Source organism: Calidris pugnax, unplaced genomic scaffold, assembly GCF_001431845.1.
Source record: "Calidris pugnax isolate Ruff unplaced genomic scaffold, ASM143184v1 scaffold89, whole genome shotgun sequence".
Classification (NCBI taxonomy): domain Eukaryota; kingdom Metazoa; phylum Chordata; class Aves; order Charadriiformes; family Scolopacidae; genus Calidris; species Calidris pugnax.
In genome coordinates, this window is record NW_015090865.1 from 4,860,644 (window position 1) to 4,887,261 (window position 26,618).

The following is a 26,618-nucleotide window of genomic DNA, read 5'->3' on the forward strand; positions in this document are numbered from 1 at the left end:
AAGTAGAAAAAAAAGCCAGGAAACAACAGTTACAAAGCTGGTTACTCCCACCTGGCAATTACTTTGAGTGCCACTCCAAAGCGCTGCCATGACAGCGTCACTGCTAATAATATTTTATTAAATCAAGATCTAGCTCAATTCCAGCTGCTCTCCATATGATCTGTTTGCTTCACTGGAGAGAAAGGATTTCCCTCTTCGTATGTCTAAGGCAGACCTTGTGTGCAATATGATTATTCAGCAGAGCGAGATGACAGAGAATTCGACTTTTGCTCAAGCAACCCCATAAATCTCCGCTCACATCGCCCAGATCAACAAAACACAACTCTTAAAAAACACTGTCTTTTGCTGTGCTTTCTTGATTTCATTCTCCTCTTTTCGTTTCCTGGTTGTTCTGGGATTTCTCTCTCTCTCTGAATACGGTTGCATGTGCATGAGAAAAAGAGAAAGGGAGGGTGAGGGAATCTTGCATCAATACCCACATTTCAAACAATAAAAGAGAGTTCAGAAAAAAAATGCCAACTCTGTCCTGTCATCTTGGTGGTTAAATCCCCCGCCTACAGGAGAATAAGATCCAGGTTTGAAGTCATTACATTTTGAGACAAATACACCTCTATTTACCTTTTGACTGCTTGTCTTTTGGGGATGCCCTAAGGGCCGACAAGTGCTGAAAACCTAAATGAAGAGATAATTGTAAAGATGCTCATTGTAAAACAGTCAATTTTACAACACTGCCTCAAAGTGGCAAAGAAAAATCCAGTTCCCAGTAGGCTGTGCAAGAAACGGTTGTGCCCCACTAACCCATGTCAAGTTGGAAGTGCTGGAGCAACTCCCAAACCCTGAATATCTTAGCCCAAAACCCTGCATTGCGATGGTCTTTCTGATTCCCCCCAGCACAAGTGCTTTGCCAGTGGAAATCATAGAATCATAGAATGGTTTGGGTTGGAAGGGACCCCAAAGATCATCCAGTTCCAACCCCCCTGCCCTGGGCAGGGACACCTCCCACTAGAGCAGGTTGCTCAAGGCCTGGTTCTCTCTCCTCCCTTGTGACCCAGCCTATTTTCTCTCTCCGTGCTCATTCCTTGGAGTGATCCCAGTCCCAGGAAGGGCAACACACCCAACGTGCCCGGTCACTGCTCCCTGCCCCAAACCACTGGGTTTCCTTCTGGAATCCAGTTGCAAAATCAAGGTCTTGTGTACCGCACCGCACAAAGCTCCTTGTTCCTGCAAGACTATCTGTCAAAGTATATAAAATTATTAGAACTGACAGCTACTTATGTATGTGGAAACTGCATTCTTTTTTTTTTTTTTTTTTTCTGGTGTATTTTAGTCTGCAAGCCAAAAACAATTCTCCGAATGTCCAAGGGTATGAAGATTACAGCAAATTAAGGGCACTTCACATCTGAATGAAAGCATCTGCTGAAGGGAGGGTGGTGAGAGTGGAATGGAGATATTTTCACTTCGCCTGTATTAATGTTGTATTTTTGACTAATTCATCTTAACTTTCCGAGCTTCCCTGTGCAGGGAAGTCCCCAGAGAGCTTGCAGGAGACTGTCATTCCTGCTGCTGTAGCAGCTGCTGTCACTGGAGGGCACACTGCTGCTGCATTCGCAGGCTCTCACAAACTCATCACAAACATTTTTGGACAGATAATCTTATTTCTTTTTCCTTTCAAAAAAATATTTTACCTCCCCAAATTATCTGAATGCACAATTCTTCCTTTTATAGAACTCTTACTGCTAAATTGTGCAAGAAAAAAGCAAAACCCCCAAAAATAAAAAGCCAAAAAAAAAAAACCCAACAAAACCCAGAGTTTTTATTTCCTGTGTAGCGTTCCAGACAGTGTAACTATTCATTAACTTTAAAGCATACAGTTTAAAATTCTGTTTTTCTTTTGGTCTCGGCTTTATATCCTGGAGTTCATTTAGACCAAAACCAAATCCCTGGCTCTGATTCTACCCTTAATATTAGGAAAATTGGGCTTCCATCCATTTAGACTGTTATGCTTATTCAGCATTTCCTCTAGATACTTGAGGAAAAACCTGACCCAGGTAAAGCTCCTTCTTTAGGATACGCATTGAACTCCAAATAAAATCCTTTTTCATTATGCCTGTGCTGCTCTGGCAGAGCTCTCTTGGCTGCTGAGTGTCCAGATGATAGTGTGAAACACTGAGCTATGGTGCAGAGTAGGAAAGAATTAATAAAAATAAGAAGTAAAAAAAAAATTCTTCCTAAATGTTTGAAGCTCACACGATAGAAATCTTAAAGCAATGAATTCTCTGAGACTACCTGTCTTCTGCAACCCCTACGCATTCCTGCCAGGTCCCTCCACGTGATGCTTCTGCTCCACCAGACCTGAAGAAGGAGACCACAGAGGCAAAAGCACAAGCAGATTCTTCTGAAATGGGCCTTCTGTGTGGTTTCTCTTTCCTGCCACAGCTTACGAGATGCAAATTTGAGCCACCCAGGGCCAGGAAATATGTTTCACAACGCTGACGGGCTCCTCAGTACTTTTGAAATCACATTGTGACCCATGGCTTGGAACGGTTGGACACAACTACTGGAGAAGCTTTTTGGAAAGCAATTTCATTAGCATACAATATTGGCCTGACTCTGCCTGAAAACTCAATGGCAAAACTCGAAGTGATTTTAATGAGAGAAGAAGTAGGTCAGTACTGGAAAATCTCATGCGCAGCCTTTATATTCTGTCACTAATTCCTTGTGATCCCCAGAGAAAAAGGAATAATTCTGAATCTCCACGAGCGAAACAGGGAAGTCAGTTTTACAGCCCTAGCTGGGGTTTTGTACGATCTGTAGAGAAGTCCTTTACAGCATAAGAGTTTAACTGTGACACTTGCAAATAAATGGCCAAAGCACCTTTGCTGTTGTCCCAGTCTTTCAGACCATCTCCCTCTAACAAGTTGCCTTAAAAAAAAAACAACCCAGAGCCCAACATTAATAGATTTTTAGATTAAGACATTTTAGATTGCAGTGTAACAAGTCTCACATAGATGTAAAAGCTGCTGGAGGACACATACGAGTGTCAACAATTCAGTGTCAGTCCCTAAAAGGATCAATTCTTAATTCCCTGACCAAATGAGGTTATAACACAGCCCGCACTGTTCAGACTCGGAGGGTTTCTTAGCTCCATTTACAGTCTGCGTTTGTCTTTGCCTAGAATGTGTGTTATTCGATCCTGCATACCTCCCAGCCCAGACCCTGAATGCTTCATTTATTAATCTGATATTATTTCCTCAAACGAAAGGATTCACAGCTGATGATTCGGACTGGTTACTAAACAGCTGGGTCTTCTTCCAAGCCTTTTTTCACGCTGGGCCTTTTCACATGCTTGAGAGTTCAGCTACAGCTATATCATACAAACTTTTCAGCTAAAGGAACAAATTAAAACACTGGAATCCAAACCGCTTTAGATTGGCAACCACACGCAATTGCTGAATCTCCCTAAGCCATAACAAAACTTTGGTGGAGATCAGACCCCTATTTCCAAAGCCTTCATGGAAGTTTTCCATTCTGGCCCGGCTCATCACGTTGCTGATAGGCAGTGACACCCCGATCCCCAGGTCCTTTTGGTAATGCCATACACCTTGGTCCCTGCTCCAATTACAGAATCGTGAGGGTGGTGAGAGCCTGGCCCAGGTTACCCAGAGAAGCTGTGGCTGCCCCATCCCTGGAGGGGTTCAAGGCCAGGCTGGATGGGGCTTGGAGCAACCTGGTCTGGTGGGAGGTGTCCCTGCCCAGGGCAGGGGGGTTGGAACTGGATGATCTTGAAGGTCCCTTCCAGCCTGAACCATCCATAATTCTATGAATTTACCAAATTATGAAGACCTACCACCCTCTGCAAGGCTCTGATTTACCAGGTACTGTCTGTCCCCACATGGTCCTCAGGAAGGAGACTGTCCCGCACTAAGGACGATTCATCAGTCCACTTGGTCAACTCCAGAAGAAAGCTCTGGAAAGAGAGCACGTGGACAGAAACTGCACATCCATCCTTTGAGGTCACATAATCCTCTGCAAGAACTGCATTTCCAAAGCATCAGCTTCCTACCAGTGAGGAATAGCACAGCAGAACATCTGAAACTGGATAAACATGGCTAATTATCAAGGGAACGACAATTGTGACAGTGAAATATGATGATCTGGTAGGTCAAATATTTTCTTCAAAGAAACATGCTTGAAAATTATATTGAAAGCTTGACTTAGACAGATTGCAGGGAACTGATCCAACACTATGTTCAAAGATATTTTTCCCCTAAAGAAATCAGTCACTGCACTACACAAGGCTTGCATGGACACAAGCACAAATACAAAAATAGTTTAATGTTTATTCTGATTTATCTTCCTGTGTTAACATCATTAGCACTGATCCATACTGCAATATTAATCAAATCTTGCATACGTGTTTTCTTGCAATACAAGCTGAGGTCTTAAATCGCATAATCCTCTGCAAGAACAACGTTTCCAAAGCATCAGCTTCCTACCAGCAGAACATCTGAAACTGGATAAACATGGCTAATTATCAAGGGAACGACAATTGTGACAGTGAAATATGATGATCTGGTAGGTCAAATATTTTCTTCAAAGAAACATGCTTGAAAGCTTGACTTAGACAGATTGCAGGGAACTGATCCAACACTATGTTCAAAGATATTTTTCCCCTAAAGAAATCAGTCACTGCAATTATATTGAAAGCTTGACTTAGACAGATTGCAGGGAACTGATCCAACACTATGTTCAAAGATATTTTTCCCCTAAAGAAATCAGTCACTGCACTACACAAGGCTTGCATGGACACAAGCACAAATACAAAAATAGTTTAATGTTTATTCTGATTTATCTTCCTGTGTTAACATCATTAGCACTGATCCATACTGCAATATTAATCAAATCTTGCATACGTGTTTTCTTGCAATACAAGCTGAGGTCTTAAATGATATTCCAAAAAGTTGAGTGAAAGAGAAGTTGAAAAAACAAAATGTCAATATTGACAGGATTTTTAAAGCATTTTTTCCTAAGCATAATTTGTACCCAATAAAGTAATATTTTTTATTCAGCAGACAAGACCACCTTGTTAACATATTAAAAATGGGTTGTAGCTCTGTTTTCAGGGAGCCTAACATATATATGTGCTTGGACATCATCAAATTCAATAGGCCACAAAAGTTCACCCAATATAATGTGCTTAGATATCATTCATATTCAATAGGCCACAAAAGTTCACCCAATATCCTAGGTCCCTGATCTTTTCAATTCCACCCTCAAATGACTAAACTATGATGTTGCTTGATAAAACCACATGACAATAGTGTGCAAAAGAATCAGAGGAATGTAGGAGTAGAAGGAATCACCTGGTAATAAGTGTTCATTTCAGAAGGGTGCCTATAACATCACTTCCATTCATCTCAGGTTGAGAAATTCTCAGAATCTCATACTAAAACAAAAGCCTTCAGAAAAGAAGCCCAGAAGCCATAAAACTTTGCTGTGCCATGGGAAGACAGCAGACGAGATCAAAGGTATTCCAACTGTCTTAGATCCCTCCATCAGCAACACATTTTCTAGCTGAGAACACCCGGATACCAAATTACCTGGAGACATTTGTACTTGCTCTTCTACCTCCATACGAAAGAGGAAACCCTATGTTACTATCAGAATAAATAGACATTTTAAAATAAAAAGTATTGTGTTCAAACAATATTTCTACAGATGACCATCAAGATATAATATTAATCATAAGTTAAGTACAGTTGCATCCAGATAAGTTACAGTTGCATCCAGATAAATTACAGTTGCATATCATTATCCATGTCCATCCAGATGTTCTGGAAATCATTTGTTATAGTTACATTCGGTAACTATAGAGATAGTTACATTGTGTAAACATCCTGTAATTTATTGGCTTTTTAATTGCTATAGGAATGAAACTAGATGTCTAGAGCATATTTTACTGACAACGTCACGATGCAGAGGTCTTCAAATGTGACCAGGTTAGTAGCCATGGACACTTGAAGAAAGCAATCCCAGCGCAAGGTCTCAGCCAGGGGGACGCTGCCTGTCGTGGCTACAGACCATGAATGATATCATGGACATCTTTGGAAAGCGTGATTATAAATGTATTAACCAAAGATGAGCATTAGGTCAATTAGTCATTAACCTAACAACGGTCATTACATCTACTCTAATATGCTTTTTCTACTACCTGTTGTACGGGATCCCCAGCTACTGTAAATCACCGTAGCTCAGATAAATTGGTGTAGGGCCATTGATTTCATGTCAATGACAGATCTACTTTACCAGTTTCTTTGCATTTATTTTTCAGCTTTGCCTAACTTATGCTGCTTGTTTTGCCTGCCCCTGCCATGCTGCCTAACGCTCTAACACAGCGTCATTCTGGCAAACTGATGCATATGTTAAAACACAGAAGTAAGGAGATGGAATTTGTTTAAGAAAGGTGCTGGCAGCTGCAAGATGTCAGCTGCATTTGTAATAATAAAGCACTCTTCTGGACAGCACAAACCCCACAATTTTCAATAATTAGTACAAAACCCAAGCTAAGTCAGTAATGCTAGCCAAGGGTGATAACGTGAGCATATTTTATTAGTAGAATAGCATCCATTTATTTTTTTTCTGGCATGCAACATTATTGCTTACATTCTTTCATGGCATCTGAATTTGTATTACAGTCCTAGATGCTACTCCACCCTCAAAGCACAAGAGCTTCTCTGTACATCAATAAATGTCTATCTGTTCTTCTGGCATATTGAGCTTTCATATTGGATAAAGGAGCTTTTTTTTCCCTGCACCGAATCCTCACCTCAAAAGTGCCCGTTTGGAGAAACCTTTTAAACACATCAAGCAGCAACGAGTGCTAAAAGAGTGCTCTGCTCTTCCCTGCACAGGGCATGCTGAACTACTGATTACTGGAGACTGCTCCAGGAAAAAAGAAAGAAGTCCCTTGTAAAAGATAAAGAAAACTGAGATTTCATATTAATGTCAACAGACTTTGATCTAGCAATATATCTACCAAACGTTATTCCAGTATCACATTCTAAATCTTTGCCTCTAAAATGATGTGGATTGTCAGAACTTCATACATAAATTTATAAGAGACCATCTTTAATTTCATGCAAATGACAGTCCTAAATGGCCCTAGTAAAATAGTCATTGTCTTCTACTACCATAAATTTCATACGTCTTTCAGTTTTTCATGAACTCTGAAGATGAATGACATTCTAACTGTTCTCATAACACATTACTATGGCCTTGGCCTTGCACTGTGTCGCTGAAACAGTAAGTTCCAACAAAAGAGATGATACCAAGAAAAAGTTTTAGCAGTTCTGAAATAAAATCCTCTATAAAGTTGGGAAATTAAATGCTTTAACATGTTCTGAATAACCCTCCTATTTCCTAGGAAAAAAAGGTGTGTTTTATTCAGTTCGAATTCGTGATTCTTTTGGAGCCCTATTCAGAACAAAGCCAAAGGATTTTCCAGCAACACTCCTGTAACCGTGCTGTCATCCTACATATTTACTACCCTTGTAGTGACAATAAATGTGACCAAGCTAGTTCATCGTGGCCAGGCCATGGTGTGAACTTACCGGGACCCAGACATGGCCATAATTTGGAAGGCCCCTAACCAATAGAAGAGTCTTAATGAGTCCATTTCCATGCTACTTGTCTCTCAGGATTAAAAAAACCCCAACCTGTCAGGTCACTCAGGGCAAGGTGTTGGCTCTTGAAATGTAGCCAGGGCTGTGACATGCTATAATTGTTGGGTCACAGATATAAATAGTTCAAACCAATTAACAGTATAGAGGTTCATTTACGACAGCTGTGGGGAGCAATTCTATACCTGAGCCCCCTGCAGAACTTCTGTGGGCTTTAGGGACATGAATCAAACATGACAAGGACCTCACAGGTCTTATTCTACATCATTACAGAAATTTCATGTGGTCTTTTAGGGGTATGAGAGTCAGAAATGAAAGCACTGTTGCTGATACAAGCATTCAGTTCACTCAGGCCCACTGGAAAATCAGTGTCTCAAATCTTTCCATAAAAATGTTACAAAAGTTTGCCTTGGAAGTCACCACTATATAATTTGTACCTGTAATATAGAATAGAATTACTACATGTATGGTTCAGGATCCATATGAACACACGCAGTGAATTCCCCTATGTCATAACAATAAGTATAAAAGAAATTCAGAGATACCCTGCAAGGGAACATGGAACCAGCAGAGTATCTGTGACTGTTCTTAAAAATTTATGATTCATTTTCAAAAGGAGGAAACAAATCAGTAGCAGAAATGAATGGTACCAGGATTCCTTTCACATGCAATAGAAAAGAAACAGAACAAATGAAATTCACTACTGTCAACATGAAACTGATAAACAAACCATGACTAAGGAGTCACAGGAAACAAGAACAAGAGTAAAGCATGTTCCTCTGTCCTATTTATGCATGGAGAGATTGAAAAAGGAAATACTCCTTAACCACCACTTGGTGCCTTTATTTCAGAATAAGGGTGTTATGGTCCTTTTGCGTTTAGGACACTGCTGCTCAAAATATACTTGTGAGTGTAAATAGAAGAATCAGTCTTTAAAATCATTCTTTTACGTTATGATAGATGTATCACATGAAGTAGTTGTGTCCTAGCAACAACATAACTCTTGCTAAACTCAGGCAATTGGAAAATCAGTCAAATTCAGGCACAATTAAGATTAAATGTCATAACTGACAAGGTATGAAAAATACTAGGCCTTTCCAATTTAACTTTCTTTTTTAGTCTCATCTCCATATCTTTTGCAATTATTCATGCAATGACATTAGTAATACATGGAAATAAATTAGAATTGACTTTCGCTAAAATATCTGAATATTACATTAGCTCTTCTCTAAGCATGTCTGAGTGGAGTTCCCATTCTTCTCTGAACTAAACACACACAGCTAATACAAAGCATGAATATACCCAAGCTCCAAATTGGACTATTTTAGTACTTAAGTCACATCCTAAACCTCTTCCTAAGCCTGAAGGCTCCTAATTTTTCCTTGACTGGACCTCCAATCAACACCACTGCCACGTCTTTGTTCATTTGCTAGTGGATACAAAGACTTCTGTCCATGCTCGATTTGAGAAAATTCTGTGCTTCTGAACCCATGTTTCCCTTTCTCCTAAATATAAGGTTTTGTATTTTCCTATAGAAAATGGAGCTGCTTCCTCTTCTATATAAGCTTGAACAATGATAATCAGTCAGCTAATTCTGATATCAACAAAATTGTTTCTTCAAGATCCCAGAGAAAATAAAAAATTACACATTATTATAGAATGAGCATATTTTCAAGTCTCTTAAATTACTAGGTTTCGTTTTACTTCTCTGCTATGGCATATTTTCAAGTAGCTTTCTGCCTAACATACGTTTTGTTAAGCAAAGAAGCTATCTTGTGACCAATTTGTTCTCCCCCATTGCTACCCATTGTGTTCCTCTCTACCTCTTCTCTTCTTTGAAAACATCTTTTTAGTTAAGCAACTGAAAATAAGGATCTGGAGAACACACAAGAATTGCTCATGGTTGATGCTATTACAGCTTTAAAATTAAGATGACCTTAAATGAGTAATGTGTCCCCTTGACCTAACCTCTTCTTCCTGTACAATTTTTAGTCACAAATTATCATGTTGTGTCAGTTTCCTTATACTTTAGTCCTGACATAATTTCCTAAGGGGAAAGACAGTTTCCCAACATCCTCTTCCAATACCAGCTGGGCACTCCACCTTGTACCTGGTGTGCAACTTCCAGGGTTAAAGCAATTTGCATATTTTAGTTCTATCACTAGTTGCACTGTCAATCACGTACTTGACATTCTTCCTTTGCTTGGACTGAGGTATTATCTTAATTTTTTCCTTATCTCTGGATTGCAATAATCCCTTCTTAATAAATTCTGTTCTCAGAATCCTTCCGGGAGTGAAAACCAAAACAAGATTCAGCAGTCCAGCTGGGTGCATACGTGATCTCCTGACTTCCAGGGCTCACCACAGCTACTCCGTTTTCATTAGTAGCAGTTTCTGTCCAAGCTTGCTCTGCAGGAGAGGTTTTCCCTAGAAGATTCCTATGAATACAGCTTACCTGACCCTCTCTTCTCTGCTGTCACCTACACAAAGCATACATCTTTCTCTAGTGCTCCTTAGCCTGCTGTGAAGAGCTGGAAGTGGTGTCTGGGATGGAGCACTATATGGTAAACCAGATTGCAATCACAGATGCCCCTCATGCCTTTTCGTGCATGATTTATTTCATGCCTGTGTGAAAGCTAGGTGAGTTAATTCTGTGATTTCGAGGCATCAGCAAACTTATCTGCATTCAGAATGACTGAACCCCCCCAGATTCCTTACCCTCATAGTACCAGCACTGCCTCTTACATCTTCCAGACTATTAGTCACAACTTCTCTACTACCTTCAGCTCTCTTTTCATTTTTTTGTCCTTTTATCACGCCAATAGTATCAAGGGTTTTCTTCCTACTGACCTCTACATTTCAGTGCTAAAACTTCACCAAAGGCTTCTCCATTTCTCCCCTTTCCCCCTAAATCATCAATGATGGTAAAAGTCCTACTCCTTCTTCCACAAAAGACTTGCCCATGTCAATTTTGCTCTCTTTCCACATCCAGTTCCTCCCTCAGACTCTTTTGTCACTGCTCCATCACATTGTTCCTTTGCCTTTGCCTCATTGAAACTGGTAAATAAAGAACATGACAATCTCATTTAATGAGTTTCTGCTCCGTGTCTGATATTCCCATTAGTTAACTCATGTCAAATATATTTCTGCTAACAATGCAGAACTCTAGAAGAGATAACTGGGTTCTGATCCAACCCATGCCTCCAGTTAATTATTGATTTATATCCAAATGGATGTGCATTTCTGTTCAGTTACTCCCCAGGTGTTTTATGCTCCCCGAAGTGAAAATACTCAATACTTCAGTACTCAAAAGCTAAATTTTAGATTTAGTCTTTCACTACCAGGAAATTTTCTAACATTTCACATGTGAGGCAAGGATGGCATTCCTGAGAAGCGACTATCAGTCAAGAGCCTCAGCCCCAGTGACAGTGGCTTCATTTTGCTGTTGATATGGAATCATAATCATGGCTAAAGAGATTGCCTATATCTGACATTCCCATTTTAGACTTTTACTTAAAAATTGGTGCTCCAACTCCTGTGTAACCTATGCAAAAGTCCTTTTTTGTGTTCTCCCTCCAATGTTTCTAGTAACACACAAGTGCTACACCGTATTTTAGAGTCCCACAGTAGTGCCAGGGTACTGCTCAAGGCAACTGTCGTGCTCCCCGAAGTGAAAATACTCAATACTTCAGTACTCAAAAGCTAAATTTTAGATTTAGTCTTTCACTATCAGGAAATTTGCCAACATTTCACATGTGAGCAAGGATGGCATTCCTGGGAAGCGACTATCAGTCAAGAGCCTCAGCCCCAGTGACAGTGGCTTCATTTTGCTGTTGATATGGAATCATAATCATGGCTAAAGAGATTGCCTATATCTGACATTCCCATTTTAGACTTTTACTTAAAAATTGGTGCTCCAACTCCTGTGTAACCTATGCAAAAGTCCTTTTCGTGTTCCCCCTCCAATGTTTCTAATAACGCACGAGTGCTACCCCATGTTTTAGAGTCCCACAGCAGTGCCAGGGTACTGCTCAAGGCAACTGTCGCAAAAAGCAGCAGTCTTTTAGGTGATCCCTTTAGATACAGTAAGGAGGAGAAACTCCATCTGCCTGACATTTAAGATCAATGCCATTTTTAAGGTAAGGAAAAGCTCAGATTGTAGACTGCAATCACCATAATACATTGATGTCTCAAAAAAAATGTACAGTAATGCAAAATTCTGGAATCCTGTGGGATCTGCAATGCTTGAAGATTTCAGTTATCACCTACTGAGTTTTCACAGACATACCTGCCCTTGCATGGTCTTCAGGAAACATGGCAAAATCCATAGAGCTGAGATCAGATCCCAGGATCTGAGTCTCTTACAAACATGTCCTGCTGCAGGTTGAATACTGTCCCCATACCAGTGACAGTGGCTTCATTTTGCTGTTGATATGGAATCATAATCATGGCTAAAGAGATTGCCTATATCTGACATTCCCATTTTAGACTTTTACTTAAAAATTGGTGCTCCAACTCCTGTGTAACCTATGCAAAAGTCCTTTTTTGTGTTCTCCCTCCAATGTTTCTAGTAACACACAAGTGCTACACCGTATTTTAGAGTCCCACAGTAGTGCCAGGGTACTGCTCAAGGCAACTGTCGCAAAAAGCAGCAGTCTTTTAGGTGATCCCTTTAGATACAGTAAGGAGGAGAAACTCCATCTGCCTGACATTTAAGATCAATGCCATTTTTAAGGTAAGGAAAAGCTCAGATTGTAGACTGCAATCACCATACGTGTTCCCCCTCCAATGTTTCTAATAACGCACGAGTGCTACCCCATGTTTTAGAGTCCCACAGCAGTGCCAGGGTACTGCTCAAGGCAACTGTCGCAAAAAGCAGCAGTCTTTTAGGTGATCCCTTTAGATACAGTAAGGAGGAGAAACTCCATCTGCCTGACATTTAAGATCAATGCCATTTTTAAGGTAAGGAAAAGCTCAGATTGTAGACTGCAATCACCATAATACATTGATGTCTCAAAAAAAATGTACAGTAATGCAAAATTCTGGAATCCTGTGGGATCTGCAATGCTTGAAGATTTCAGTTATCACCTACGAGCTCAGGTTGTAGACCACAATCACCATAATACACTGATGTCTCAAAAAAATGTACAGTAATGCAAAATTCTGGAATCCTGTGGGATCTGCAATGCTTGAAGATTTCAGTTATCACCTACTGAGTTTTCACAGACATACCTGCCCTTGCATGGTCTTCAGGAAACATGGCAAAATCCATAGAGCTGAGATCAGATCCCAGGATCTGAGTCTCTTACAAACATGTCCTGCTGCAGGTTGAATACTGTCCCCATAGTCCACCTGGGTGGAAAATTCATCTCTTTCCTTTAGTAAGAGAGCTATGGGAAAGCTAAAAAAAGAGGGATTTTATCCTTTCAGTTCTACTGCCAAAAAAGAGAATGTTTTCCTGCTGAACTGAAATTTAGGTAAGGTCACATCCTGCTCTGCTTTAACTCTCAGACATTGACAGACAATTCGAAACCTACCTGGTAAGTCTACGCAAACACAAAACATATTACCATTTTAGCTGACTGCGTGAATGAAAATAAGCATGAAAAACTAACTTAGTAAAACTGCTACACCTCTAATTGTCTTAGCATTAGTTGACTAAGTACTAGGAAAATCTATGAAATTCATCCCAGTGCATAAAGCCCGTGCATAAATCCAGCAACAGCAAAAGCCCTAGAGATCTGGTTTCGGTACACTACATCAGCTTCCACAGTCCCTCTGCTCTTGAAGCGATTTTCACCCTGCTTGAACTTTGTAAAAAATGTGTATAAAGAAGCAAAGAAGAACATTTGAGATGAGAAAAGCAACCATGTTATGATTAAATATGTATGGTTAATGCCAGTGCTTCTTGTGGAAGTATACAAGAAAAGCAGCTGGCGATTAAGCCAAGTAACACAAGACAAGGCATCCACCTCTCTGCAGACTTCTAATATTCTAAGGACAGTTTCCAAGGAGAAAGCTAATATCACTGTAATACTTACTTTTCCAGTAAAATATATATGCTTTTGCAGAACCAGATTCGCTTCTGAAGCAGTACCAACAAGTAAATTATTCATAACAGAAGAGATAAAAGACAGAACATTTCACAGAGTAAAATATTTAGACCCCCCTAGCTCTGAGAGTGTGATCATACTCATACTAACTGGGCATACTGGGAATCAAAATGAACCTAAATTAAGTGGTACAAACTATACATACAAAATGCATAAAGCTGATAAAAAAAGAGACCTCTCCTGTACCTACATCTCATCTTTCATGTCAAACTAGTTCAAATAGAATTAAACAAAGATGCAATTAATCAGTGCTCTTACATTGTGCTAGTTATCGATATGTGAGAGTAAAACTTCAATAAAACAGGATGCTTAAAGGGCTGCTAAATGCATCAATATTCAATTAAATAATGTTAATAAAGTCATTAAAAGAGAATTAACAAGGGTTTACATAGGGAGTATCTCTGTCTGACATTAGGTGGCTCTTTAAACGTTTTTTAAAGAAATACTATAAAAAGCTATTAAAATATTTATGCAATGCTTGCATTAGTTCTATTTAACGGGCATAGCAGCAATAATATCAGCAGTTTAAAATGCCTCGCTTATCAGCACCATGTGATTATCCACCAGTTATGAGACATAAATAAATTCCCAGTCTTAGAATTTACTGCTTTTCATCATACAGGAAAGTTCTTCAAATCCTTCATTAAAGCTCGTAGCTTCACCAAAATTGGATGCTTACAACTATTTGTTGGGAAACTAACATCAGAGTGTGCTACAGGGGGAACCTGGGCTGAAGCTTGCCACCAGCACGTTCAGGTAACCCCGGAGGAAACCTGGGTCTCCCCCCAAATCTTTGCTCCTTGTGAACTCAGGTCTCACAGGCAAAAACCCCTCATGGAGAGCTTAGAAAGTGAGGAAGATTATTTCATTCAAAGAGATTGTGCTGGTGCAGCAGTTCTGGAGTTTGTGGCTCCTCCTCTATTACCGAGTAACAAAAAGCCTCTTAGGACTTGTTAAATTAGCCAATGTAATGAAGTCCAATTCTGTGTTATTTGCACAGGGACTGGAAAAGATTTCGTGTTTCCATGTACATAAACAAAACCTGGCTCAGCACACCAGGGACTTAAGAGGTTTATAAAATATAAAAGACATTCACATTAATCTGTTAAACAATTCATTCTCTACCCTGCCCTTTCCTACTAAGTGAATTCATTACTTATTAAAAATATATACTCGCTGCTGGCTCTTTTGCTCCCAGTGACTCACTGCTGGACCCCAACACCTTGGGGCTCACTGGTGGGGGCAGTGATGCTGCCCATAGGACACTTCCAACCCAGGGGGGAAGGAGAAGGCACTGTGCTGGCAGCACAAGCACTGGCATTAAATTGAAGATGTAGGTATATCTCTTCCCATTACTACAAGGTTTTGGGTCCATAACAACATCAGTCTTGCTGCAGCAAGAAGGACAGAAAGTCTTTGGGCCAGCACCATTGATCGGAATTGAATTATTAGGAGGTGTAGAAATCCAACAAATTAATTCAGCCCCTGGAAAACAAAAAATAAAGCAGTTCCTCTGATGCTGCCTAGACAATGGCGAGTGTTTTTCTTCCAGGAATTGCTACACTAAGCAAAAATATTTGTTTCTTGCAGAGCAGCTTGGGCAAACTTTGTCAAGATAAAGCCATCTTTACATTCAGGCGTCTGTGACTCCTCTCAACGATCTGTCGCTTGCAATTTTGATGGATACTCCTCTAAATTTGTATAAAAAACCATATTTTTTTTCTGAAAATAACATCACTTATCTAAAAAGATCAAACAAGTGATACTAGATAAAAATATCTTAACAAGAACTGGTTTGGGGGTATTTTAAAAAAAAGGTCATTATACCAAAGCACTATGCCTCTGAGCTCTAAGAAACTCAAATGCATGTCCTACTTGAGCACTATCCCCACAATTGTTTGGAAAGACATTAATTTGCCACAATTTACATCCACAAAATAAAATGATGAAGACTTTTAAAGATGATGCAACTCCTCTATGAACAAAGATCATACTTCTCTTCAACCCAAATGCAAGCAAAAGTGCAAAGAGTAGCTACTCGCTTTTGATTGCTTTATTTTCAGAAGACACTAACAGCTTCCCACTTCTTTAACAAAACCAATAAAATCTTCCTATCACATTCCCTCCTCTCCTCCCCAGATATTTTTGTTTCAGAAGCATTTATGTTACAATCATTGCCGTTTTTATGCTACCTCAACACTATCGCCCAGCTAATGAAATGACATTATCTACTTTGCATTTGGGGGTTTATTTGCTGTTTATGTAGGGATAAGAGCTATATTCTATTTTTCATTTCTCTTGTAACATTCAAAATCCCTGCTGTTTCATAAATTAGTTTTTTATTTGTCCAACTAGAACCACATGAGCTATCCAATGGGTCGGTGGAACAAGTTGAACTACTGTAGCTTTCACCAATCCAATCCAATCTCCAACCAGCTTAGTTTCAAATCTAATCAAATTATGATACACATAACAGTCACTAGCCAGTCTGTAAAGGGAGCTTTGCCCATTTTTCTACCCAAATGCAGTGGGTCTGAACACTTATTTTCATTTCGCATCCTCTGCCAACTTATCATACAGTCATCTTTCACCCAGTGATTGTAGGAGCGTCTTTTTAAAGCCTGTAGCCAGCCAGGGGACACATCTAACACAGGAAATGGTGTTGCACCGGACTTGACACGTACTGCGAAGAAACCTTAATTTTCATTTCGAATCCTCTGCCAACTTATCATACAGTCATCTTTCACCCAGTGATTGTAGGAGCGTCTTTTTAAAGCCTGTAGCCAGCCAGGGGACACATCTAACACAGGAAATGGTGTTGCACCGGACTTGACACGTACTGCGAAGAAACAAATGTGTACGTTGAATTTATGAGTCACCCCAATACATTTATTAAGCATTAAGTTGTGCTTTTACAACTGGTCTTCATCAAAGATATTTCATCTGTTAGCCAAAGCGTCATCTTTTCTAATGACTCATAATGAAGACTCATTCCATTTAGCTTGATTTTACTGGCTCATCAGCCTCTTGTTCTCAAGGGGCTAAGCTGTTCTTTTCAGCATGTTCAACCCACATATAAGTGGCCATTAACTATACTTTCTCATTATGTAAGAATCAGCTAATCAAGACTGACCAAGAAATAACTGATGCTGTGATTAAAGAAAGAGAGACATCTGCTTGGAATTATCCAGACTGCTGTTTCAAAACTGATAAAGCATTTACTGCCTTAGTATTAAATGATAACAAGAATAAAGGATTTTGGGGGGAGAACATGCAGTTTACTTTGCCTATTGCTTGGAAGGGGAAGAGGTGGAGAGCACAAAGTGCAAGCAAGGACCTATGTTGAGAAGAAAAGGCAGAACCTGTCTGTAAACCACAACAATACAAGTGACAGAGAGAAGCAGATGAAAATTTTCCACTATATTTGAGGGACTGTGTGTAATGTAAAGAAAACTATTATTTCCATGGGTTTCAGAGATGTAGCAAAGGCTAAGTTGTAAAAATATCTCTACTTCCATCTCCTAATTCCCATTCAGTTTCCCCCCCCCCCTTTTTCTAATATCCAGAATAAAAATAACATTCATATCTATCAAATTCTTTTTTCATGTAAATCAAGACCCATTCCCCTGAAGTCAGAGTGGGCTGCATATATATATTTCTGATTAAGTTCAACTAGGAAGCTTGCTTTACTTTATGTCTAAATGTCATAGGCAACTTTTCTGAAGCCAAAAGTTTACATATTTTGATCAGAGCACAGGAGATACATACATCCTCTTATTCTCTTTTTCACAGAAAAACTGTAATAAGATATAATTATTTTATATCTAAGCACTGGCAAAACACAGATACCAGAATGCTAGTCGGATAAAATATGTAATGTGATAGAGGCTGCGTTGAAACTGGATCATAATTAGAGCTGTAACTGAACATAACTCTTTTTTTCCTTAGGGGGAAAAAGAGCATCAGATAGGAAGAGGAGAGTGTGCTTTTACTGGACTAAGCAAGACTGAGAAAGTGCAAATATGTGGGTCAGATGAAGGAACAGGCAGGCTCTGCTCTCATCCCGAGAGGACTCGGGAAGCACAGGTTGCCAAGAACAGTCCCATTTAGGGGGAGTATTACAGTGCACTCAAATTACCTTATTCATACAAAAAGCACACTGCTACACACAGCCAGGTACTCGGGTTTTTTTTCATCGCTACTTCAAATGAACAAGTAGCAGGTAGTAAGATAAAAGCACAGAAATAAATTGGACCAATTTCTTGAAGGAATCTGTCTGGATTACTGAGGCCAGACATCAAAGAGGGGGAAAAAAAAGTGCCCTATTGCCAAGCTTATGTTTCCATATATGTATTTCCTCCACACTCAGACTCTTCATATAGACTCTGCTTTTTGAATCATCCCTCTTGGCTGATATTGCAATACTTAGCGCTCATATGCTGCTTTTCATCTTCAAAATGTGAACAAATTAATCCTCAAGGCTCCGCTCGAGGGAAATGAAATAAATAAATACCCTGAACCCTATTTCAGGGCTCGCAGAGCTGGAGGTGGCTGAGCACCTCCTGGTGCCACCCCACCGCGCTTTGCAGGCGGGTATTTATTGCTTCGCCAGTGCTTTCTGCCATCCTCTGCAGCTCTGAGAAACTGCTCTGTCACTTGGAAAGGAACTGACATTTTCTGGAAAGAGTCTCACATTTAGCGTCCAGGAAAGTATCTGCTTCTCCTCTGAATCCAGCCCTACACAGAAGATTCTTGTCCTTAAGTACCTTGCGTCTGGCTTTTTCTCTCTTTCTTTCTTCATTTCTTTCTGGTTTCTTCTTCTCCTCTCTTTTTTTGCTTTTTCTTTTCCTTTTTTTTGTTTTGTTTAAAGAGGAAAACCTTCCATAAGCAGATGCAGAGGAACAGCTGTTGCAGCGAGCAGCTCTGCAGACATGCCTGATGCCTGAGTCACATACGCCTCTCGCAAAAAATGTAAAAGAAACCGTTACATCAGTGATGTTGAATCACATCGTGCCCAAAGAAACATCCAGGGATCATACTCTTCTCCTATCGACTTGGAGCATTCATTTCTTCCTCCCACTGGCCCTCCTCTTTCCCTCTATTTTGTGAGACAGGAGAACCCAAATATTTTTGGACGGAGTCAGTGCACACTGGCCTCCTTACCTGCACCCCTGGCAGAAGGGAAAAGCTTGAACTGCTGAAGGCTGCCCTACTTTGTCTATGGAAATTCATATGCACCTGGAAAAGGGGATTCGAAAGGGACAGAAAAGAGAAAAATAAAAGGAAAATGGAAAAAAGAAAAAAGAAAGAAGGAAAAAAATAGAAGGAAAAAAGAGACAGATTAGATCAAAATTTATGTGGAAGTTCCTGCACTCAATTCCTGACTGAGATTTTTAAAGGAACCTAAGGTATGAACTCCACACGAGAGCAGGATGACTAATTTCTCTTTGGCCCCTTAAAAATATTCCTACTTTCAGTTCTTCATAAATGTTTATTGCTTTAAGGCTACGGGGATGTAAAACCATGCCCCAGGACCTAAAAATACAATTCACTTGGAGTGGAGTCTGGGGGGGAGAAAGTCTTCTTGGACCTTCGTGTACCTAAACTCCATGACCACAGCTGCCAAACCTTAGGATTTTACCATGACTGAGACAATATTACTAGGGCTTTGTTTTGGTGTGGCTTCTTTTAACTTATGATGGAGCAGAAAAGCTTGAGGATATTAGTCTTAAATATCACAACAAAAAAGAAGGTTAAAAAGAACCTCAAATACTTGAATTTTGGACAAGGAGATTGACTGTTAATGCTTCTAGTAATGATCCCCTGCAGACTACCAGGAAAGTCTGCAGTAGGTACGTGGCCTCTTTTGGTGGAGATCACTGGAAAGCTGGGAAACCAGTGCCCACTTTGGCAGGCACAAGCTGTGCCCAGCCCCGTGCCTGGTGGGGTTGTGGATCAGGCTCCCAGACAGGGATTATGAGCAGACCTGAATTGTTCCTGTTGAACACTTCACTTCCACATGCAACATAAAATAATGGAGAATTCATCTGAGGAACTGTACTTCAGTGTACTCTCTATTTACTAACCCCCCAAAAATAAATACATGAAGCAGTGAACACCATAAGCAAATTAAATAGTTGGCATCTTTCCCTATAGAATTTTATGAAGGCAGCACTGTTCTTCTCTCTGCAAAGCCTCCAGGAGAAGCTGAGATCTTAGGAACTGAGCGTGTGCCAGCAAAATGCCACTAGATGCAAAAAGAGACACTGGACATACCATCACATGCCTGCTCTTATTCAAAGACACTGGACCCCTGAAACTGAGAACCAAAGTGAAAATATCTAACAGAAAATTCATTTAATGCAGCTCAATTTTGACTTGAAAAATCATTTGCAGTCCTCCCTGTGTTTCTGAAGCAGAAAGAAATACCTACAAATGTTCCTGAAAAGCAGGAGAATCCTCTCGGTTTTGGCCTGGCATCTTTACATGTGTTGAGAAGGGGAAAGCAAACACCCTGGGGTGTCGGTGATGTTGGGGCACAGGATGGTGGGGAGCAGAACTCAGTGCTTCCCCTTCAACCGCTATTGAAACTGCTCGCTCTTGTTATGGAAACAAATTAAAACACCCCGACAAACAAAAGCAATCTGAAACCTGCCCAAGCAGCAGATAGCAGGAATGCTGAGGAAAACCCAGGAGGTTTGTGAGCAGAGCCTGGGTCCAGCTGGACGCTCCCCTACGTTTCCTGCCAACCTCAGCGTTGGCCATCGCTCCTTGGGCGCAAAGCCTTTCTGCGCCACGTGGGCTGGCATGGGACTATCCGTGGGAGATTGCAAGGTTCCAAGAAAGCCGTTTTTCTCTCTCTTCTCTCCCCTAATTATTTATTTTACAGTCCCAGATGATTACATTTCGCCTGTGTGTTCGTTATCATCGTGATCGAGCTGACTCCAGCCCGCCCGCGGGAGGGAGGGAGTGCACATTCCTATTGTGTTCCTATAGCCAGCTCTCCTCCCCGACCCCTCTGCTGAGCAACCTCAAAATGAAACACTGAAAACCTCACAGTCTGCAGTACAAAGGGAGATTAAAACACAGTTCCGAAAATATCATATTCTACCGCTGCAATATATCTAGGGAGCAAAATCTAAAGCAGGCACTCCTTTATTAAATTTATTGCACCAGCACGGATATTCCCCTCTCCATTATTGTTATATATTTAATTGGAAGGTAGAGCTCTGGGGTTGCTCTGACTGACAGACAGTGAACAAGCAAAACCTTGTGTTAACTTGGTTCAAAGCTGTCAACCGATGCAGCACTGGAAACCACCATTCTCAGGAAACATTTGTGCAGAGAAAACAGTACCTCACCTATCCATCAGCCTCTAATTTCTTTGCATGCTATGAACAAGGTCTGTCATTCTGCAGTACACACGTGTTAAACCTCCCCATAACTCAAGTTTTCCCATCTCAGGAAGGAGATGGTTCCCCCAGTCCTTCACACGTGCCAAGGCTGGGGAGCAAGGACAGAGCAGCAGTGTCTCTCCTGACCCCACGTACTCCCCCAGCCCCAGGGTTTGGGCTGTGAAGGAGGACACAGTCCTCTCTCCAGGGGACTTGGCACAGCCCCACTCCCCTGCTGTTTTATGGGGCATGGGAAGAGAAGAAGTTTGACCGTGTTACAGATTATGACATTCGGCCACAAGGAGCTCTCCAGAATACAAATTCCAGTCTTTTTATCCTCTCCACTTCCAACATATTATATCAGTGTATAAATATCTTCTCTCATTGTTCCTTTCTGTTGGTGTATTTATATAAGGAGAGAAAAAACAGATCAAGAAAGCAGCAGTTTCTCTGCTGGTGGAGCCGAATTCTTTCTCTCCAACACACAGCTCCACAATGACACAGCCAAAGGCAGCTCCAGCCACACAACCTCGACTACCATTGCTAATGCCAACCCATGCTAATACTCCCTCAATTACAGAAAAAATCTTGGTATCTCAATGCCCACACTAAATAAGCCATCCTTATACCACAAAGCTGCACCAAATACCTGTACCTTACAGCCACGGATTGATACCCTAGCTGAATTTTGCCATTTCAGAATGGTGTAGACCATTTGACTGCTGCCATTACAGGAGGGAAAAATTGTTACTTCCATTAAAGTGAAACTTTTGCTTCAATTAAAGTGAAGCCCCAACTGTCAGCTCACGCTGAAACGCTGCAGTACAGCTGCCAGCTCCAGCATTTGCAGATAAAACAGTCAGGGGTCACAGTTTTTTGGCTAAGTTACAGCGCAGAATTATAATAGCAAGGATATTCTGAGAGGTCCTGTTTCTATTTGGTATTTGTTTGTTTAGATTTGTTTCCTCTGTCTGTCTTTCAAGCCATTGATTGTATATAAGCATGTCAATTCATTAACAAATTTTGTCAGCTATTTTCTTTGGCACTGGAAATGGGTTGTTTCCCTGCTAAATGAATCCAGCTTAGAATGTCACTTGCACACCAATCAGTGCTCCTATTCAGAAAGGTCAGACAGAAGAGAAGAGATAACTACTTTTTTTTTTTTTTTTTTTTTTACCAAAAAAAAAATTGGTTTGGTTTTGTCCCTTTGTAGGCTGACAGGTCACGCAGGTAAACTTGGAACAGTTAATAGAGTATATGGACTGTTCTTCCCATTCCTGTGTCTGTCATGGGCATGCCCAGATTCATTGGGCTACATCCTTTTTCATTGTCATTTACTATCTTTTTTGCCTCATGCTAAATTAAATCATACACTTTCCCAAATATGTGCTGAACATAGGCATAAATTTTTTTTTTTTTTTTTTTTTTTAGCCAAAAAACAATAGAAAAGATTTCTGAACACTCAAGCCTCATTTAAACAGGTCCCATTAGCACTATGAATGAGGATGCCTGTCGCCTGCTTGTCAGACTGAGGGAATACTGCTGGAGCCTCCTCTGTCCCAGAGCTAAGCTTACAAAGTGACCTCCAATTCTGGATCATTACATCCCAATACATCCCTGGCACCGTTTCTCCATGCAGAAGAGGTAAACGTGCAAGGGAGGCAGTCAGAGATGCTCCAAACTTCTGGAGATCTCTGAGATCCTAGGGGGTTTAAAGGCTAAGATGGAGACTTATACCATGGCCTGGGGTGGATTTTGCCTCCTGATAAAATAGAAGAATTTTTACTGAGAGAACAATAGGCAGCAATCTAACCTCATATATTCCCTTTTTTATATTGCTTTGTTAAAGGTCATGTTATAAACCTGGTAAAAAAATCCATAAAGTTATGGGGAAATGAATAGTGAACTCCACTTCTCTCAAATACTTGAGCTTTTTCTTTCCATTTCCATGTTCCCCTGGAACTGCCAATGGCTCATCAGCCACAACCGCACTGATTGACCCTTCTCTGCTCCCTCTGCAAAGCTGGTTGATGAAGTCCCACCAGAAGAAAACCATGCTGGACACACCTGAGATACCGCTGATGCCAATATCCCCAGGAAGAAGCCACCCTACCTCCTTACTTGCCCTCACATGCTGTCGACTTATCTCAGCTTTTTTATCTTTATCTGCCATAGACTCAGGTATATATGGGAGTCAACGTTAGAAAAAGTTCTCTAACATCTGTTCAAAGTTATATTTCTTTGACATTCATAATCATGACCTTTGTCAGCAAATCATCTAAGCATGAAATTAATTTTGAAAATAAGTAATTCCACTGACTTTACCTGGATTACTCATATGTTTAAAGTTAAAAGAACACTTAAGTACTTTGCTGTGTACAGGCCTATTTCTGACAGAGTGTAAAACGGTTCCAGTTGCAGAAAAACAACCAGTAGTCACATACCGTTCCACTCTCCAACTCTGATTTAATCTTACCGGGGTTTTGTTTCGTTTACACAATAGTAAGCCTACTTTCCTCTAAGACCCACATGCTGCCATGGACTGGAAAGGAATTTATATGTGCATACATTACTGTCCCTTGCACAATAGAAGTGCATCAGTATTATTGATGTAATGCACGCCAGTACAGTCAGTCTCTCTGAAGGGTGGTTTATTTTGCAGCTGATCGATGATTTGCTGATTCTGGAAATCTCTCCATATGACAAGTGTTTCTAAAACATTTAAGGCTCTACAGAGCTTAAGGTTCTCAAGAGTGCAATCATATTTTGCAACTAAATCATAGTAAGAAATGCATTCACAATATAACCTCACTTGCAGGTTCGCTACGATTGACAAATTGAGTTCACGGCCAATAATTTTGTTTTTGCAATTACAAATGTGCAATGCCTGGAAATTAATCACTAAAGTATTTAATGAATATGTACAAAAGTAAACTTAACAGCTGGAAACCATAGAGATTTTAAACCCTAAGCTGTGAAGTTAGGTACCAGTAACTCTTCCAGAACTAACTTGTAATATCTTGCCCAGTACATACGAACACATCTTGCTGAGTCTAAATATCAGAAAACACCAAACTGACATTAAATATTTCCATAGATAACAGATGGTTTAACACATCCGTCCCCACTTGGGGTTGCCTAATGCATCTGAATCATGTTTTGAAATATAACTCAAGATTTGGAAAATCTCTAAGGTTTTCAATAAATGGAGTTTAATGTCAAGACTACTCAAAGCAGCTGTTTCTACTAACCATGGAGAATCACATCCAGTTTTTTTTTTGCATGACCCAATGCAGAAATTATGTAATTCAGGGGTCCCATCCACCTCTACCCCCACCACTCTCCAAGGAATATCATGCTTTACATGAAAAACTACAGTCAAATAACAGCACACGTATCAGAGCTTCATACGTGTTGTCACTTATTACTCAAGAAAAGATGTTTATGTTTAGCACTCTACTTCTGCTTAAACTATGCTGATTTAATGGCTATTCCAATGCTCAGCATCAATGTTTTCAGGATATTTGAGCTGCATGTTTCATGCCAGCATCAGGAAGATGGAGCAGACTGGAAGAGAGAGGGTCTATATGTGCATTTGCGGTCCTCTCCGCAGCCTTGGAGACTCACAGGCAGGAGCTCCAGCATGGAAACACTGCTCCTTCTCCAGCTATGTGATGACCTTCTCACACCTCTGGAGTCCATAGTCTGCCTTAGGTCCAATCTGGTCCACTGCCACCAGCTGTCATTCCCCATCCTCTGCTCTACAGTAATGCATTCTCTCCCTCCTGGACATTATTTTTGGCTCCATGAATCTCCAGGACCCCCTGGAAGCAGCAGTGCATCCAGACTGCTTGTTTCATGCCCCATCTGCCTCATCTCCTCTGCTGCCACTTGCTTCTCCATGCCAGTGACAACATGCCCAACACCACCATCGCAGGCAGAAGAGATGCAACCACCAGTTTCCACAGACAAGCACAGAGACCTTAAGATTGTTTGCCCTGGGGAGCACAGAGCAGACGTGCAGACAGTGTTATTCACAGAAACAGGTCACAAACAGACCTATGCACACACCCACCAACACAACTTCTGCACAGACTTGCACCACTCAGACCATTGTTTCTTCTGAAAATCAAAGTCAGTAATACTGGAGGTAAATGATTTTGCAAACTTTTTATGTGGTTTGGGATCTATGAATAAGATGAGGAACCTCATGGTGTTAACACCATACACAAATCTTCTAAAACGCAAATCTTCTGGTGGACACCCCACCACTAAGATAGGTAAACTAAAAAACCAATAATTTCACTACATATCTTAAGTAGGAGATCTCAACAACTCTGAATATGGTTAGTCAGAGAGATGCTCATAGAGTTAATTTACTGTACCTCCATGTCTTATTTCTAAAAGAGGTGAAGATTGTATCTTACAATTTTCTAAATCTGACATTATTACAGGTACAAGAGAGTTTGTTATGTTCAGTAAGGCCTGTATTAGCAGTTTTATGTTCTTTTAATCGCTGACATGGAATGTAAATAGTTTCCTCAATTGCTGCATACTTCCCATTCCTGAAGAAAGGCACACCCTTTGACAAAGATTAGGAGAATATAAAGTTAAATCCCTGTTTACTAAAGGAATTAAATCCTCCTCTAGTTACTGAAACAGAGCAACCTATGCATGGGGGATCTACATGCTCTTCAAGGGTAGGAAATGAACAACTAAGGAGCACTAAAAATAACATAAAGAAAGCTCAAGATTTGGGCCTGATGTTGAATAATAAAGTGAACTGGATTTTATCACAGCTGGGTAATGTTAGGGTTTCATCCAAATGACTGGAAATAAAAAGCATTTTGTGTTGTTTTACTACAGAGGACTGAAGAGGTGCCCTGTTGTTTCCCATTGAAGTTGTCCATCACCAGCCCGAGGCAGCATATACCCGGCCTCCCTTGGACATTTGCTTTCACACACACATTCCTTCCTCTCAACAAAAGCTGCACTGCTTAAGTCTATGGCCTCTCTATTACCGTAAAAATATACCTCTGCTGCTTTTATTTCACAGCAGGGAAACCTACAGAACACATAGATCCTTGCTAACGTTTATAAAAAGCTTTCCCTGGGTTGAGTGTGATCTTTGGTTTCCCTTTGACAAACAGCATGTAGTTGTCCTGATCTGGATTCCTACAATACATTCTTGAGACACTGTTAGAGGAAAAGCAGTTCAACAGTCGAAAAGGTAGACTAAAGCTTTGATGGCTTTGGTTCCATTTGTCATGTACTTCCAGAGAAGTGACTTCATTTCTGTATGGTTCTGTACCCCTTTGTAAAAACTCTGCTGGGTTCCTGCCCGTGGGACCATTTCTACAGCAGCCCTTTGTATCCTTCTCTGAAATCTTATGGACACGAGCAAGAGTTGTCAAGAACCCATGGAAGAAGAT

General features: G+C 40.5%; 1 protein-coding gene across 1 annotated transcript in view; it reads right to left on the minus strand.

The window, feature by feature from the left end:
- The window catches only part of ADAM12 (ADAM metallopeptidase domain 12), a 192,371-nt gene that overhangs the window by 107,856 nt on the left and 57,897 nt on the right, over positions 1 to 26,618 (minus strand). The gene's annotated exons all lie outside the window — the stretch shown is intronic.